We start from the raw sequence: 19,304 nt of genomic DNA, 5'->3' as shown, positions 1-19,304 counted from the left end.
CAGCATAAATTAGCTAAACCCTCAACGACAGCAAAGTTGATGTCTGTCAAATATAAAAAGTAGTACACTACGTACGTATATATGTCCGCTTGTATGTATGTATGTGTTAAATTGAATATAAAGTTGTGTTCTTTTGTATAAGTATGAGTTGGGAATGCCTTCTTTCTGACTAATCTATTATTAAGACAGTTGGAGGATGTCATGCCCCTTAGGTAAAAGGATTTATTGCTACTTTTAAATATTTTTCTCAACACTGTCTGCATAATTTGGAAATAATTAAATTGAAAATCGGTATGATCCTTCAAAAAGATTCTTGTAAAACTGTAAAATATTTTAAACATATCTTTTGAGTTGCCATCCCATTGCTACAAGCCGAACTGTGAATCTTTTGTGACATAAATAAATAACAAAATACTTTTTTACCATCGTTTAGGCGCCTGTTTGGATATTTGGAATTAAACATGCACAGAGGCATTGCAAGTAAAGTGCTTTCTTAAAGTATTCTGCTGATAAATGAATTTTGAAAAAATTTCTTATATGAGACAAATGTAAAATTTTCCATATAATGCACTTTTACTTTCTTTTATTGACTTGCTGAAAGCGCTTTACTAAAAATATTTTGATCAACTTAAATTGAACAATGTGAACTGTGACTTGTTCGAGCTATTTTACATTTAACAATTGGTATTAATTGCTATTTACACAGAAGTGAAATTCTGTAACTACGAGTAAGCGTTGATTGACTTTCTGCAAGCACTTTAATTACAACAACTGATACTATTACCGATTTACTCAGTATCAAATTACTTCTTATATCTTGAACTTTACTTGCAACAATTTTCACAGTGAATAAAGTAATTTTAAAGTTTTAAGTAATGATAAACTTTCTGAAAGCACTTTACTTGCAACCACATTCGACACCTTTAATTTGTGCTTGGTGTCAAATGTTCTCCGAAACGGCCTATTCCATTGCACATTTTTAACTCCTATGTGCTTGTAGATGGATGTGCACATATGGACGTGCTGACTCTGACGAGGAAGAGGGCAATTCATTGACCTCAAAACTTACTCTGCCAAATTGTCATAAAAGTATTTTCAATAAATAAACCATTATCGACAGTTAACCATTCACAAATATAAGATTCCAAACTTTCAACTGTCTTCGTGGTCCTAAGCAAAAGTGAAAGTATTCGTGTGTGTGTGTGTGTGCAATTCAATCGCATATTTGTACTTACTCATACCAAGAACTTAGCATACTCCCCAAGAGTTTAGTCACACATTCCACCACAAGTTAAAAAAGTATATGCATGTGTAAATACGAAGGATAGACATAACAAATTTGCCTCAAAGTTGAGAAGTAAAAAAAATTTTATTGTTTCATATGAGCTGTAAGTTGAGGTAATGTCTTTTCCGCTCGGGAAAAACATGATTTTAGGACTGCCAACAATTTTTATGGTTGTGTAAACATTATATATATGTTTGAAGTCACATTATCGCTGCTAAAAGTGTTTATAAAAATAAGTAAAGTGTTTATAAAGTGTTGAGTTATTCGAAGTAAAGTAAGGGTTTAAATAACAACGATTTAAATCAATATGGTAAATACCAACTATGAATCCGACAATCTAAGTTTTACCTTTGCCCGAATTTAAATTATTTGGAATAATAAATTACAATTACTTCTATATATAAATACTTGCGCCTGTATACGTATATAATTATGTCTTCGTGTGAATGTACATAAACAATGTATCGTAGATATATACCAGAATTATATTGGATTTATTTAGCAAATCAGAGCACGATAAACTTAGCTAATGCACATGACAACACGTCCGCAAACTTTTGGGCGACTGTACACGAATCTTTTTGCTTGCTGATGTAAATAATTTGTTCTTATTTTTATTGTTGTTTGGAGTTTGTTATGCTCCAGTTATAAAAGATGCTCCAGTAATGACTGATAGGGATTTATTTTAACACATATAAACATACGTACACACCCATGTATATATCCGCGTAGGGGCATTGATAAGCTCACACACAAATATTAGGGATGTATTGTTGCATGGAAATACTTTTAACACTTTCTTCATTGCATAAATAAATGGCAGACGCATTTACTTTTAAGTATTAATAATGTTACCAGGGTATCGAGACCAAATTTCTTCCAAATTCTAACAATAAAATTTTTAAGGAGCATAACTAGGGTAAAATTTAAATAAATAATCGATAGCTTATCTCTCTATTATATATAAAAGTTTTCTGCTGCTGCCGAGAATCAACTAACATAAGAGCGAGCTAGCTTGCGCTCGGCGGGGGGCGGACGTAGGCGAGCGAGCGAAGCGAGCGTCTCGGAGCGCAGCGGAGGGCGCCTAGTAACATATATAACATAAATCAATATCTCTAATAGTTTTTGAGTAACAACTCTCGAAAGTAAAGCCGCTCAGTTCAATCAGTTTATCTTTAAACGCGTTTCACTCAAATCTAAATTTATCAAATTTGCTTAAGCGACTACTAAAAATGATCCGATCACTATCAAGTTTTTTCTGCATGCCCTGTATATGCATTGCTTTCCAATGACTAAAACTAGTGTTGTTTTTATATTAAAAAGCAAATCAATAACGATCAAAATTTTTGGTAAAATTCAGTCTTTTTTTTAAACGGCACCAATTTGTGATTTTTTTTTTTTAACCGTAGGCCGATGTCTTCCAGTAGAGCAAATATACCTTTAAAATTTTAAAATAATTGAGTAGCAGTGGTTTTTGTTTTATAATTATACTCAGTACCTTGAAAATAGCAGACCGGTTTTGAAGCGTTCTTTTACGCCCGTTTAAATTTGTTATTTATGTATTGTATATTTAATAAATTTTATAGTTACAAAATAAAATAATGGTTAGCTAATATCTGGCTGCATTTAAAAAAGAAAAACTAGCGCTAAAATTAGTAAATTAGTGAAAAATACAGTACTTGAGAATTATGACAGTTTAAAAACCCATTTTTTTTAAGATTTCAAGTGCTCCGTTGGTTTCGCCGTAATGTCGACTATAATGAAAAAGTAATAAAGTTTTATCTTTTTCTTGGTATCTCTGCTGGAACACGATAATAGCCAGATTTAAGCTTTCTCGTTGTTCAGATCTCTCGGAAAAAGTTTTTTGAACATTTTTCATCACATATATGTATGAATGAGAGCTAAAGCTCCATCATAAATATTGTAAACATAAAAGAAAAAAAAATAGAAAAAAAAACGAATAAAAAACGCATACGAATTGAAAATTTGAAAAAAAATATTTTTATTTGGTGCCAATCATTTTTCAAAAAATCGTTTTTTCAGTAAACTTGTTTACTTGGTTCTAATTTTATATGAAATTCATATTTATTTTTTATTACTCTCATAAATAAATTCTTCATCCACATCCAAATATAAATTTTTTATCTACCACACTGTATAATCAATACATTGATTAAGTGGCTTCAAGTACATTTGTTTTCAAATTTAGATTTCTAATTGCTTGTCCTACTTACCTAGTAGTTTTTAGTTTGGTCCTTACATGCATGTTTCATCGGTGTATGTGTGTATAAGCATCTATCTTTCCAAACTAATAATTGAAAATAGGTACAGTTAATTTATTATTCAGTACTATGCATTTTACACTAAATATAATATAGATATTTGAGAGCTGTAAGGGTATGAGTGTGAAAGTTCAAGCAGACCCGTATATATGTTCATCTATCCTGTAGTTATCAGTTGACGATAAAGCTAATTCTCTTTAACCCGGTACCAAATTATATGATAATAGTACGTCATGAAAATAATGTAAAAGGATTTATAAATAAACAATATCACAAATCATGTGTACTGTCTTTATAATCCGTAAAATAATTTGACCTAATTCGGAATACGTTTCTCAACCATTGTTAAAATTAAATTAAATGGAGAAATTTCCTGAGAACCTTTTTCTCGAAAACATCAATTAAACATAGTAAACTTGATAAATGTACAACTAAGTGTTCGAATTTCAGAAGTCAAAATATTTGTCAACCTATTGTTTAAAGTCAAGTTTGAATTTTTCAAATTATGTGAACACAAAATAAAATTTGTGATTTAAACTTTTGGTTTCGGCACATAATCACACTATGAACTTGAAGTTGAAGAGATGCTTACAAATAATAAAATAAAAATTGAATGAATTTAACCAGCGGTAAGTATTTTAGAAATAAAACAAGAAAAAACGTTAACTTCGGCTGCACCGAAGTTATAACATCCTTAATAGGTTTCTTATAGCATAAAAGATAAAGATGCAAGAGTAGTCCGATCTGAACAATATATTCGGAGATTGTAGCCTTGCCATGGATAATCTTCTATGTCAAATTTTGTAGAAATTTATTGTCAAATTAAAACGTTTTCCATACAAGGATTTTATTTCGATTTCGGAAATCGGAAATTGTGCTGCTGTCGTGGAGAATAATCTATGCTAAATTTCGTGAAGATATCTTGTCCAATAAAAGGTTTTCAATATAAGAACTAGATTTTGATCGATCAGTTTATGTAGCAGTTGTATGTTATAATGTATATTATTCTTCGATATCTCAAACACTAAGTGATTAGTTTGACTCGTCACGCTGATCATTTATACCTATATTTACTACATACTTTTCAGGGTGTAAAAAGAAAATTATTTGAGGAAACTAAAAAATATTTTTGAAGTCACTGATTTGTGAAATCAGCTTCGAATACTTCTAAATTCTGCATTTTAAAAGTTCAACTCACTCACTTAAATTTTTTCTACTGGGTATTTTTATCTCTTCCTACTTTATAGCATTAAAAAGAAACTGTTTTCAAACAAGCAACTATTTTCGCTCGTTACAATGAAATTCATATCGTGCCTTTAAGCTAATAAGCTACACACAATCGAATGCTTAACATCAATGTAAGCTTGCACGCACATATTTTTAGCCAGTTATCAACTCTATACCTTGTAGTAATCCGCCTACTGAACCAATCTTTTTATACACAGCAAGCGATTACATACACACCCACATTAACATTTCCAAAACATACAGCTTCATTACCTAATAAAAATTAAGATAACCGCATCAAATCTCTGCCTCCTCCATAGTAACATAAACGTGTAGGTCATTTGTCACAAACTAACAAATAAAGTCATTTCGCAGTATATTTTCATGCAATTTGTCAAATAGTACAATATTACTTTGGCTGACAAGTTGTTTATCTCAGACCTTTTCATCTAGACGTCACTTTGAAAGAGCCAGTGCAAGTGAAGCTTACAGTATAAAGTAGCAAAGAATTTCGTTATGCCCACCACACCTCAATACGTGGTCACATAATTGTACTTACTTATACACAAACATACATAACTACATCTGAACATGTATATATGTATAAAGATACGTTTGCATGTGTGTTTGTGCTCTCATAAAATCACACCAGTTCAACATGTCCTTATATTGTGCGTTTGTGTCCTTGTTCAGCCCGACACTCTAATAAATCGTCTCTCACAGCTGTCGGAGAGTATCCCTCTTCTCTGCACTTATTACATTCGGTTCTCGCAAGCAAACACACAGTTCACTTTTGCCGTAGAACAATAACAAAAATGCGGCCAAAAGTTCAAACACCTCGGAGGTAGCCAAGACTTATACAAACATATATATATATATATATATATATAATATATATAGCTCGAAACTGCACTGAAAGAAATTATTTGAGATTCACAAATATGTTTTAAAAAGTCTTATTTTTTATATCAAGTATTTTACTAGAATATTTTCACGATTTCAATTTTAATCTTAATTCGTATCAGAAAAATTCTTTGAATAGCGATTAATCGACATAAAAGATATTTAGCATTTCCTATTCTGAACTATTCATTTAAATGTGAACAATTATGAGCCATGATGAAGATAAATTCCTATTGACTACCCTGACGTATATTGATCTTTATACCCTGTTTACATGACGTTAGCCATGAAGCTTGTAGCACTCAGAAGGAAACATACCAGACCCCATATAAAATATATATAAATGATCAGTGTGACGAGCTGATCCGTCTGTCCGTCCGTCTATGTATGTGCGAACTAGTTCTTCAGTTTTTCATATATCACTCTGAAATTTTGCACACATCTTTTCTCTCAAAGATGCTGCTCATTCGTTGAAACCGCCGTTATTGGACCACTATAGTCTTATATTATAGCCGCCACAGAAACTGAACGATCGAAATCAAGTTCTTGTACGAAAACCTTTTATATTTGAGAAGATATCTTCAGGACACTTGCCATGGGTTATTGTCCAAGCGAATGCTACAAACTTTCTTGTATGAAAGCTTTGTTATTTCTGGAAGGTACTTTAGCTCCGGGGCAACCAAAGTTAAGGGTTTTTCGTGTATTAATTTTTTGTACATCGCAACTGAATGACTGAAAGCGTCCCTAGTAATTTTCTTTTCCAAATGTAAAATAATTTTAGTCACACAAATTATATTAAATACCTTCTAAACAGTTTCAATTTTTTATGAAATCCCCCATGATTCAAAATATCAAGAAGTACTACTTATAGTTTAAACTTCTTACGCGGCGTTTGATCAAATTTCTTCATTAAGTCTTTTCTTGTAAATGAATTCTAAGAAGTCAAACCACTTCAAATATCATATCAAGTAAAAAGTAATAATCAACAGCAAGTAGAGCGTTTGAGATACAAAGGTGAATGATAAACTCCGTTTATATGGTACATAAAAAACAACCACAAGTGCGCATTAGTTAAAATACAATGATTGTTAAGTATTTAACGGCGATAAAAAAAGTTGCTGGGAAATCGTAGAGACTTGAATAGAAATAAGTATCAGAGTTAATCTCGCTTTAAAACAATTTTTTTATATAGAATTCTATACTTTCCTTTATGATTATTATGTGAGTATATACAATATTAAAATAAGAATAACAACATTGAAAGTAAGAAAGATATCAGTGCTCCTCTATTATTTTGCGTATTTATCTGGTAAAGGTCTTATTTTAATTTACGAGGTGTATTCAAAAATACCAGTAATTTTTAAATTAAAATTTCGCGGGTTCCGAGAGGACATACCCTTGAAGCACGATAAAATTTTCTGCTATTTCATTGCTTACTTTTTCTGTAGCCGCTAACGTCAAACAATATGAAAATGCCCATTATTTTTGGAACGCAAATCATTTTAAATCAGGTATGTATTTACATATACATAGGTATATGTGTATGAGAACAATTATGTAAAACATTTATCAGATTTAGTTAACCTTTAACTAATTTTTATAAATGTTGATGGCATAAATAAAAAGGCGCGTACACATATGAAAAGTGTATTTTTTGATATGAGACATAAAAAAATGTACGTCTAAACCCACCCTAAATATCCGTGTGCATTAACTGCTTTTAGGGGTTGTTTTCGCGGACTGTACCAAAGTGCAAGTACGTATACCTTGTTTTCGATATGCATAAGCATGTACCTATATGTTGTATATGTACACACAGCATGATTTTAGGCAGTTATTTTGAGAAACAAATTTGTTGAACATTTTTTTGAAACATTTTTTTTATTTTTAAATTCTAACGATGCTAAATTCAAAGTATTTTAGAGTGTTATAAATGTATAGTAATTACTAATCAGTTAAGTGATGACGTGCATTTATGAACATAGCTCTAATAACACATACATTATTAAATATTTATTGTATTGCTTTGGGCGCATTACCAAGCGCTGATTTCGCCAACTATCGTTATTCTTCAAACCTACATTGCAAACGATGCTGCTCTCTGTTAAAATAATAAATTTAAAACAATCCAATATTAATTTCACGACTCGGTTTGAGAAATTAGCTGTTGTTTGACAGACCTCTACTTTATCTATATTACTACACAAAGTTTACATAGCTAAAAAATACAAATAACAAGAATTTATGAAAAATTTAAGATATTATTATAAAACTATTATGCATAGGTACATATATATATATATGCTTATTATGTGAAACAAATTCAAATTTCATATTTGAGTAAATCATATTGAAAACGTATGTATTTGTTCGCTATTAAATTAAAAATTATGTGTGTCAATTTTTTTCAAAATATCATCCAAAATCTTAATGAATCGATATTTTTATTTATATAATACAATATTATTTGAGATTTATTTGTTAAACTCCTTGCGTTTGCTAAACTTTGGGTCGAGCTTTATCCCCGCTTGATGTTATATGTGTTAAAGCTTCCTAAAAGGATTGTTTTAATATTGGGGATATGTGTATAAACACACAGTTTTATTAGTCGAAACCTGGAATTAACGGAGAGTTGTCATAATTTATACTATATCATAAGGCCAACTCTTGCAGTATAGCTCAACTGAAATCCGTTAATGCTTAATCATTACTTAAATCTTTTTGTGAAATTACTACTAATATAAATAAAAAATTAGTCAATACCTTTAATTTTCTGAAAGATTCGAGAATTCGCCAATGTTTGCTGGGATGCATGTACGATAATATTTCAGATATTCGCATATACATACATATATTGTAAATATATATGTACATACATATATATGTATATAAAAACATATTTATGTTATTCAAACGTTATAGCGTCATGCATTTAGGCACGTATAACTCCTATGTACATATGCACATACTATACAGAAATTTATTAATTTGACATATGCATAGTTTAAATGAATCAAATCGTAAAGAATGAGTAAGTTTACTACAATAAGTGGACAATATAAATGTTAAAATCGATTATTGTTACGTTTTATATACATAAATATATGTTTTCAAAACATTGGATAAGTTTCTAGAACTTGCTGTCACCCGGTAGCTTAAGCAAACCGAGTTCCACATTGTTGGATTGACTGATTAATAAATTATACATAGTAGATGCATACATATAAAAAACTATTCATAAATATGTATGAACATATTTAGAAAAACAAAACTGGCTGAGAGCACACGATTCTATGCGAGATTTTTATAATTGTTTTTTATTGTTTTTGTTTCGGTTTTCACTATATATATTTTATTAATAAAAATATATAATATACTCAACAAATAAATTAAAATTATAAGAAGAAAATGACATAATCTATAAAGTTTCGTTTTTCGTATTGATTCAGGTGATACATATATGGTACATATGTATATGTGTGCCCGTTGAATACGTTCCAAAAAGTCGGTATACCTTCTCGTTTACCGCTACCGTACACAGAAAAGGTAACACATAAACTCACTGTGTGTTAAAGAGAGACAAACAGACTTAAAACGAAAATCAATAAAAGCGATTTGATTGTGGAATTTTCCCGACTTTTCCAAACTGCACAGCCAACAGGTATAAATACAGCAACGCCAGTTGGTATTCTATCATTTGTGTTTCAGTCGTGTAACATAGTGTTTGAAAATCTTAAAGAGTCAAGTTGTGAAAAAGTGTTACAATAGTGTGAAAGAAGCAGAAAATAATTATTTTAAAATGGCAGCCGGATGTTGGTCTTTGGTGAGGAAATTACAAGTATGGCTAGGCGAAGAACCGGGAGGCTAGCAGAGACGAAGTACTTAAGCTTGAGCTTTATTGGAAATCAATGAGAACAGAAGAAATCTAGGCGCCTCGCCGATTTTTTTTGGATGGTTTTTTTTTATCCAACACACTTGGCTGTCCATTAGCTGTTACTGCGTACCATAGTTATCAATTAGGCAGGCTGATTCGGTGAGGAATTTATGCTGAACAGACAGGCAGGCTTATAACATGGTCACCTATGTGTTGGGAACAATTAAGAGGCAGGCGTAAAAAACGGCAGAAATCTGCATTGATAAATGGCTGTGTAAAGCCTAGAACATGAGTAATCCAATGGATTTGGGAAAATGAGTAAGGTACAAAAATTAAATGAAGTTGATTCGATTTTTTTACATAATCTATTTAAGTAAATGTATTAAACATCGTAATGTTTTCACATATATATTAGATATTCGTAATTATAGTATATATATCCTACAACGCATATTTTACGTAGCTGAAACGTTTTAACTTTATTTCTCTACCTAACAAGCGCATTCTACTTATAATAAGTCTGCGAAACTTTTTTTTTCGTTCAATAGCAATTGATGTCTGTGTTCGTATAAGTCTACGTCATTTACATATGATACATATATTGAAATCGTCTCTTCTTGCTTAATCGAATACTTATTCATCGCAATATTGCGAAATTGTATTTTTCCATTATTATTTTTTTTTGTATATTACATTTTGCATATACCATATAGCATATACATTATGCATACATACAAATATTATTAGCAAGACTCGTAAACGTTTTTTCGACGACGTGCAAGTGAATAAGCAAGCGTTCAAAGAATATATAGCCATTTCACTCTTTCGAAATGTGAATTCCAAAGGCAGCTGCGTGATTTTTTATCCATGATTTTTATGTATAACATAAATAAATTACGAGTGTGTAGAAACTGCCACCATTAAGAAGTTTTTCTAGAACAGTTTCTAGCACATTTTCAACATCGTGAAGAGATCTTCGCTGCATATGCTTTATTTTTTTGATCGTATCTGTAAATAAAATGTTCAAAAGGAATAAATATACATATGTATGCATGTGTATATATATTTTTCGTAGGAAGCCTTGCTATAAAATTTTCATGGGCCTACTTTTTTTTTTAGTACTTTATTTTCAAAAATGTTCAACATACATATACAGACTCACTCCCTATACTAATCCGCACAACTTTATGAAATATTTTTAAGCAAAAAACACAAAATTTTCAAAAACCCTAGCGCCTTATTAAGTTTTTCATTTATTTTTTAATCCAGGTCAAAAACGAAGGCTTTCCAAATTTCAATTTCATTTCTAAACCTACAAAGTTTTGCTAAACTTGCAATACCCAATAAATGTTTTATCGCCTTAACCAAGAAGTTTACACGTCATCATTAATTTATAGGCAATTGATTATATTAAGCACATATTCGTACATCTCTCTCTATTAAATGCATAAAAAATAGTTGCAAACATACATATATTTAAATTTTAATTCTAAAATATTAATAGTATTCTAGCTTAAATGAATAAGTCTTTCTCACAATCTTATATCGTAACCATGTTTCTTTCTTTGAACTTTATAGTTGTTGGGCGTCTTTGAAAAGCAATTTTGTCGTTTTTACTACTTCCGCTACATGCAAACATATGTATATAACTAAATGTTATTGCAGTTTGCAGATAAAAACTGAAACACTACTCAGTATTAAACACAATAATTGACCATAGGCGCAGAGCTCCTCGTTCGTAATAACATGAAGACAAAGCGATAAACCCATCTACTACAATATCCATAGTACTTACGGCTAAATATTATTCTTCTTCTTCGCCATTGTTATTTCTTCTACTACCAGAAAAAGCCCTTGTCATCGACGGTAGAGGAATTTATGATGCAGAATTGGTATTTGTTTTGTTTCACTTAATTACCTAGGATATACAGTTCATATAAATATATACATACTTACGTTAAAAAAAACCCCAGGTTTGCACGAATTGTTAAGGAACCTAAGACAAATATTTTTTTTATTATTAAAAATTTTGAATTATATATTTTATAGGTTGAAAGAGTAAATCAAATAACTCCATATGTACATGTGTCTTAAACTTACATAAATCGAACTTATTGAAATATTGTTTTATCGGTCTCTTACATAATGTACATGTGTCTTAAACTTACATAAATCGAACTTATTGAAATATTGTTTTATCGGTCTCTTACATAATTATGTTAATACAAAATTACTGCGTTATTTATCATATATGACCAAACCAATTTATATAAATCAAAACCAAACACAATGCAGAGAAAAAAAAACATAAAATAAGCTAAATAAATTAAGAAAAGCATTACAAACATACAAACAAGGGAAAAATAAATAACTATTCCTGCCCACTTTTTAAGTCTTTAATTAAACTCTTTAGGAACGCCCCATCGACGACCAAAGTGAGTACAAACGTAAATAATACATATTCATAAATGAGTTTTAAACGTACATGCATATATATTTTATTTTATTTTAACATTGCTCGTGGTCTAAGTTTATAACAAACTGTAGGAAACAACTTCGAAAATTAAATAAAAAATCAAACTAACAGCTGAAATTATTATTAAATACATTAAAAACCGACTGGAATGGCGAAAAACAATAAATCAAATAAAACCTTAGGGGGCTGCAAGCGTAAAGCGCTTTATATATTAATATTATTATATAAACCTAAAAATAAAACAGGGTGTTCCAAAAATACGTGTATATAAATTCTACGTACCCTTACAAAAATATCCGATATATACAATTACTTAATATTCAGTGGACGGTACAACTTATTAAGCCTAAATACTAATCATTAGATAGGAAAAACTGCAGAAACAAATTGCGATATTCTGGTGAAATTACTTCATTTAATATTTCATTTTGCGGTATTTTGGACTTAAGTCATCATACGAAAAAATCTAGTTTCTATAATTTCATGCTTTATTTTTGAGTTTTACATAAGCAAATACCTAATAGTCAACATCTCCTACATTTAACAAAGAATTTCCGAAAAGAAACACTGAATATAATTTTAATTTCATTTCATTGAAAAATACCAGAAGATAGACTATTCGCAATGTCCATTCTGTTTACGTGACGAACCATTAAAATCCTTACAGTAGTATATGGCTCTATTCATAATGTAAAAACATTTCTTGAAGATATATATTTTTTTAAAATATTTTTTCATATTTGTTCATATTTTTTTTAAATATTTTTTTTTTTGTTTTTAATTGTTTAACTCCTATTTTTAATAGTTTTTTTGTTTTGTTAACAATTTTTGTTTTATGATTTTTTTTGTTTTGTCCTGCTCAGTATTTACTAAAGAATACAGTTTTTATTCTTCAAACATTTCAATCATTTAGATGCGCCACTTCTTTGTCCGTCGTGACTGAGTTTTACTCTGTATACTTATATAAAATATTATATATATATGAATAATAAAGCTATGCCAAGTCTATTCAATAAAAAACTCTTGTGGATACCGCATTAAATTAATTTTAATCAGTTTAATTGCATTCAGCAACAAACAGCTGGCCACTCTCCAAGTTTTATCAAACGGAACAAGGGCTAAGTCACATCAGAACAGATGTTCAGTTTCTTTCAGTTCCCTAACCCACGTACTGATCGATAATTAGATTTTTTCCTATTTTAAGGAAGTTTGTATTACATCTCATTTTCGTCTTTATAAATTGTACAACTACACTTTAATTCTATTAAAAATTTCTTTAAACCATTTCGTTCAAAATTTCCAGAACTATTCTACATAGCATTTCAAGTCCAAATACCACAACTGAAATGTTTAGATGAAATGTGAAATATTTTACCAGAATATTAAGTAATAATATAGAGGTATAATTGCTAATAATATATAAGCTTTTACAATGCAGATACGTGGATAAATTAACGTATGACTTATCAAAACAATAATTATACCCATAAAATACAAAGCTGATGATTAATATGAAAAGCTTTTTAAGATGTTGAGGTTTAAATTTTTTTAAGCGTCCGTAAATGAAATGGTATCAAAAAATATAATAGAAATAAAATAAACTATTGTACTAAAAGCATCTAAACAGTAAAAAAAATAAGTATACGAGCGTATCAACGGTGTATGAATTTACTTCTTAAACATTAAGAATTACCTACAATCCTATTACGAAAAGAGTCGTAAAATATTTTTTTGCGATATTTCAATAATGTAAAATATAAGAGACCTCATATATTATAAAAAATCTCATGTAATTTGTATTAATTAAGTAACGTTTAACTCGTCGAAACCTAGAAATGTTAAAGCCAAAATATGTCTTCGAGAGGTGTATAAAGGAGTTGAAAAGTAAACGGATATTTTTTAACCGAGTTAAAGCCCCATAAATACGGAAAACTGAGGTATAAGAGTAAAAGTAAAGCGATATTAGTACAGAAGTTGAAATTATGGACCCTCATGCCGTAAACCTAATATTTTATGAAAAATATATGTCTTCGAAAATAGTAACCAGGAAACGTAAACTAACGACGTAACCTTAATTTTTTATGTAAAAAATATGTCTTCGAAAAGAGTAAAGCGTTAATAATAAAGAAGTTAAGATAATAAACCCTAACAACGTAACCCTAATTCTTTTTGTAAAAAATATGTCTTTGAAAAGAGTAAAAAGTTAAACTAAAGCGTTATTAATAAAGAAGTTGAGCCGCTAAGCCCTAACGACGTAACCCAAAAAATATTTCTTCGAAAAGAGTACACAAGAGTAAACACTTGAAAAAGTTAAGATAAAAGAATCTAACGACAAAACCCTAATTTCCTATGCAATAAATATGTTTTCGAAAAGGTTAAATAGTAATAGTAAAGCGTTACTAATATAGAAGTTGAGATGATAAACCCTAACGACGTAACCTTAATTTTTTATGCAAAAAAGATGTCTTCGAAAATAGTACACTAGAGTAAATACTTAAAGTAAAGCGTTATTAATAAAGAAGTTGAACCATAGACCCTAACGACGTTACCCTAATTTTTTAAGTAAAAATTATGTCTTCGAAAAGAGTACAAAAGAGTATAGAGTTAAAGTAAAGCGTTATTAATAAAGAAGTTGAGACGGTAGACCCTAACGACATAACCTTAATTTTTTATGCAAAAAATATGGCTTCGAAAATAGTACAAAAGGGTAAATACTAAAGTAAAGCGTTATTAATAAAAAAATTGAACCATAGACCCTAACGACGTTACCCTAATTTTTTAAGTAAAAATTATGTCTTCGATAAGAGTACAAAAGAGTAAAGAGTTAAATTAAATCGTTATTAATAAAGAAGTTGAGCCATAGACCCTAACGACGTTACCCTAATTTTTTGAGTAAAAATTATGTCTTCGAAAAGTGTACAAAAGAGTAAAGAGTTAAAGTAAAGCGTTATTAATAAAGAAGTTGAGACAGTAGACTCTAACGGCGTTCCCTTAAATTTTTATACTCAACATATGTCTTCGAAAATAGTACAAACGAGTAAATACTTAATGTAAAGCGTTATTAATATAGAAGTTGAGACGGTAGACCCTAACGACATAACCTTAATTTTTTATGCAAAAAATATGTCTTCGAAAATAGTACAAAAGGGTAAATAGTAAAGTAAAGCGTTATTAATAAAAAAATTGAACCATAGACCCTAACGACGTTACCCTAATTTTTTAAGTAAAAATTATGTCTTCGATAAGAGTACAAAAGAGTAAAGAGTTAAAGTAAATCGTTATTAAAAAAGAAGTTGAGCCATAGACCCTAACGACGTTACCCTAATTTTTTAAGTAAAAATTATGTCTTCGAAAAGAGTACAAAAGAGTATAGAGTTAAAGTAAAACGTTATTAATAAAGAAGTTGAGACGGTAGACCCTAACGACATAACCTTAATTTTTTATTCAAAAAATATGTCTTCGAAAATAGTACAAAAGGGTAAATACTAAAGTAAAGCGTTATTAATAAAAAAATTGAACCATAGACCCTAACGACGTTACCCTAATTTTTTAAGTAAAAATTATGTCTTCGATAAGAGTACAAAAGAGTAAAGAGTTAAAGTAAATCGTTATTAATAAAGAAGTTGAGCCATAGACCCTAACGACGTTACCCTAATTTTTTGAGTAAAAATTATGTCTTCGAAAAGTGTACAAAAGTGTAAAGAGTTAAAGTAAAGCGTTATTAATAAAGAAGTTGAGACAGTAGACTCTAACGGCGTTCCCTTAAATTTTTATACACAACATATGTCTTCGAAAATAGTACAAACGAGTAAATACTTAATGTAAAGCGTTATTAATATAGAAGTTGAGACGGTAGACCCTAACGACATAACCTTAATTTTTTATGCAAAAAATATGTCTTCGAAAATAGTACAAAAGGGTAAATACTAAAGTAAAGCGTTATTAATAAAAAAATTGAACCATAGACCCTAACGACGTTACCTTAATTTTTTGAGTAAAAATTATGTCTTCGAAAAGTGTATAAAAGAGTAAAGAGTTAAAGTAAAGCGTTATTAATAAAGAAGTTGAGACAGTAGACTCTAACGGCGTTCCCTTAAATTTTTATACACAACATATGTCTTCGAAAATAGTACAAACGAGTAAATACTTAATGTAAAGCGTTATTAATATAGAAGTTGAGACGGTAGACCCTAACGACATAACCTTAATTTTTTATGCAAAAAATATGTCTTCGAAAATAGTACAAAAGGGTAAATACTAAAGTAAAGCGTTATTAATAAAAAAATTGAACCATAGACCCTAACGACGTTACCCTAATTTTTTAAGTAAAAATTATATCTTCGATAAGAGTACAAAAGAGTAAAGAGTTAAAGTAAATCGTTATTAAAAAAGAAGTTGAGCCATAGACCCTAACGACGTTACCCTAATTTTTTAAGTAAAAATTATGTCTTCGAAAATAGTACAAACGAGTAAATACTTAATGTAAAGCGTTATTAATATAGAAGTTGAGACGGTAGACCCTAACGATGTTACCCTAATTTTTATGCAAAAAATATGTCTTCGAAAATAGTACAAAAGGGTAAATACTAAAGTAAAGCGTTATTAATAAAAAAATTGAACCATAGACCCTAACGACGTTACCCTAATTTTTTAAGTAAAAATTATGTCTTCGATAAGAGTACAAAAGAGTAAAGAGTTAAAGTAAATCGTTATTAATAAAGAAGTTGAGACAGTAGACTCTAACGGCCTTCCCTTAAATTTTTATACACAACATATGTCTTCGAAAATAGTACAAACGAGTAAATACTTAATGTAAAGCGTCATTAATATAGAAGTTGAGACGGTAGACCCTAACGACGTTTCCTTAATTTTTTATGCAAAAAATATGTCTTCGAAAATAGTACAAAAGGGTAAATACTAAAGTAAAGCGTTATTAATAAAAAAATTGAACCATAGACCCTAACGACGTTACCCTAATTTTTTAAGTAAAAATTATGTCTTCGATAAGAGTACAAAAGAGTAAAGAGTTAAAGTAAATCGTTATTAATAAAGAAGTTGAGACAGTAGACTCTAACGGCGTTCCCTTAAATTTTTATACACAACATATGTCTTCGAAAATAGTACAAACGAGTAAATACTTAATGTAGAGCGTCATTAATATAGAAGTTGAGACGGTAGACCCTAACGATGTTACCCTAATTTTTATGCAAAAAATATGTCTTCGAAAATAGTACAAAAGGGTAAATACTAAAGTGAAGCGTTATTAATAAAGAAGTTGAGCCATAGACCCTAACGACGTTACCCTAACTTTTTAAGTAAAAATTATGTCTTCGATAAGAGTACAAAAGAGTAAAGAGTTAAAGAAAATCGTTATTAATAAAGAAGTTGAGCCATAGACCCTAACGACGTTACCCTAATTTTTTGAGTAAAAATTATGTCTTCGAAAAGTGTACAAAAGAGTAAAGAGTTAAAGTAAAGCGTTATTAATAAAGAAGTTGAGACAGTAGACTCTAACGGCGTTCCCTTAAATTTTTATACACAACATATGTCTTCGAAAATAGTACAAACGAGTAAATACTTAATGTAAAGCGTCATTAATATAGAAGTTGAGACGGTAGACCCTAACGACATAACCTTAATTTTTTATGCAAAAAATATGTCTTCGAAAATAGTACAAAAGGGTAAATAGTAAAGTAAAGCGTTATTAATAAAAAAATTGAACCATAGACCCTAACGACGTTACCCTAATTTTTTAAGTAAAAATTATGTCTTCGATAAGAGTACAAAAGAGTAAAGAGTTAAAGTAAATCGTTATTAAAAAAGAAGTTGAGCCATAGACCCTAACGACGTTACCCTAATTTTTTAAGTAAAAATTATGTCTTCGAAAAGAGTACAAAAGAGTATAGAGTTAAAGTAAAACGTTATTAATAAAGAAGTTGAGACGGTAGACCCTAACGACATAACCTTAATTTTTTATTCAAAAAATATGTCTTCGAAAATAGTACAAAAGGGTAAATACTAAAGTAAAGCGTTATTAATAAAAAAATTGAACCATAGACCCTAACGACGTTACCCTAATTTTTTAAGTAAAAATTATGTCTTCGATAAGAGTACAAAAGAGTAAAGAGTTAAAGTAAATCGTTATTAATAAAGAAGTTGAGCCATAGACCCTAACGACGTTACCCTAATTTTTTGAGTAAAAATTATGTCTTCGAAAAGTGTACAAAAGAGTAAAGAGTTAAAGTAAAGCGTTATTAATAAAGAAGTTGAGACAGTAGACTCTAACGGCGTTCCCTTAAATTTTTATACACAACATATGTCTTCGAAAATAGTACAAACGAGTAAATACTTAATGTAAAGCGTTATTAATATAGAAGTTGAGACGGTAGACCCTAACGACATAACCTTAATTTTTTATGCAAGAAATATGTCTTCGAAAATAGTACAAAAGGGTAAATACTAAAGTAAAGCGTTATTAATAAAAAAATTGAACCATAGACCCTAACGACGTTACCTTAATTTTTTGAGTAAAAATTATGTCTTCGAAAAGTGTATAAAAGAGTAAAGAGTTAAAGTAAAGCGTTATTAATAAAGAAGTTGAGACAGTAGACTCTAACGGCGTTCCCTTAAATTTTTATACACAACATATGTCTTCGAAAATAGTACAAACGAGTAAATACTTAATGTAAAGCGTCATTAATATAGAAGTTGAGACGGTAGACCCTAACGACATAACCTTAATTTTTTATGCAAAAAGATGTCTTCGAAAATAGTACAAAAGGGTAAATAGTAAAGTAAAGCGTTATTAATAAAAAAATTGAACCATAGACCCTAACGACGTTACCCTAATTTTTTAAGTAAAAATTATGTCTTCGATAAGAGTACAAAAGAGTAAAGAGTTAAAGTAAATCGTTATTAAAAAAGAAGTTGAGCCATAGACCCTAACGACGTTACCCTAATTTTTTAAGTAAAAATTATGTCTTCGAAAATAGTACAAACGAGTAAATACTTAATGTAAAGCGTTATTAATATAGAAGTTGAGACGGTAGACCCTAACGATGTTACCCTAATTTTTATGCAAAAAATATGTCTTCGAAAATAGTACAAAAGGGTAAATACTAAAGTAAAGCGTTATTAATAAAAAAATTGAACCATAGACCCTAACGACGTTACCCTAATTTTTTAAGTAAAAATTATGTCTTCGATAAGAGTACAAAAGAGTAAAGAGTTAAAGTAAATCGTTATTAATAAAGAAGT

General features: G+C 29.7%; 2 long non-coding RNA genes across 2 annotated transcripts; one reads left to right on the top strand and one right to left on the bottom strand.

Moving 5' to 3' along the window:
- Positions 1-8,746: 8,746 nt before the first annotated feature.
- LOC106617271 (uncharacterized) lies at positions 8,747-11,955 on the top strand. Its single transcript, XR_001330714.3, has 2 exons — positions 8,747-9,894; positions 11,150-11,955. It is a non-coding gene; the product is annotated as an uncharacterized lncRNA (long non-coding RNA).
- Positions 9,394-11,224, bottom strand: LOC118680646 (uncharacterized). The gene is made up of 2 exons (XR_004976246.2): positions 11,108-11,224; positions 9,394-10,579 (listed from the first exon to the last, which is right to left on the bottom strand). It is a non-coding gene; the product is annotated as an uncharacterized lncRNA (long non-coding RNA).
- Positions 11,956-19,304: the final 7,349 nt, after the last annotated feature.

This window comes from Bactrocera oleae, chromosome 2, assembly GCF_042242935.1.
Source record: "Bactrocera oleae isolate idBacOlea1 chromosome 2, idBacOlea1, whole genome shotgun sequence".
Taxonomy (NCBI): domain Eukaryota; kingdom Metazoa; phylum Arthropoda; class Insecta; order Diptera; family Tephritidae; genus Bactrocera; species Bactrocera oleae.
Note: the sequence above shows the minus strand (reverse complement) of the source record. Positions and strands in the feature narration are given on the sequence as shown.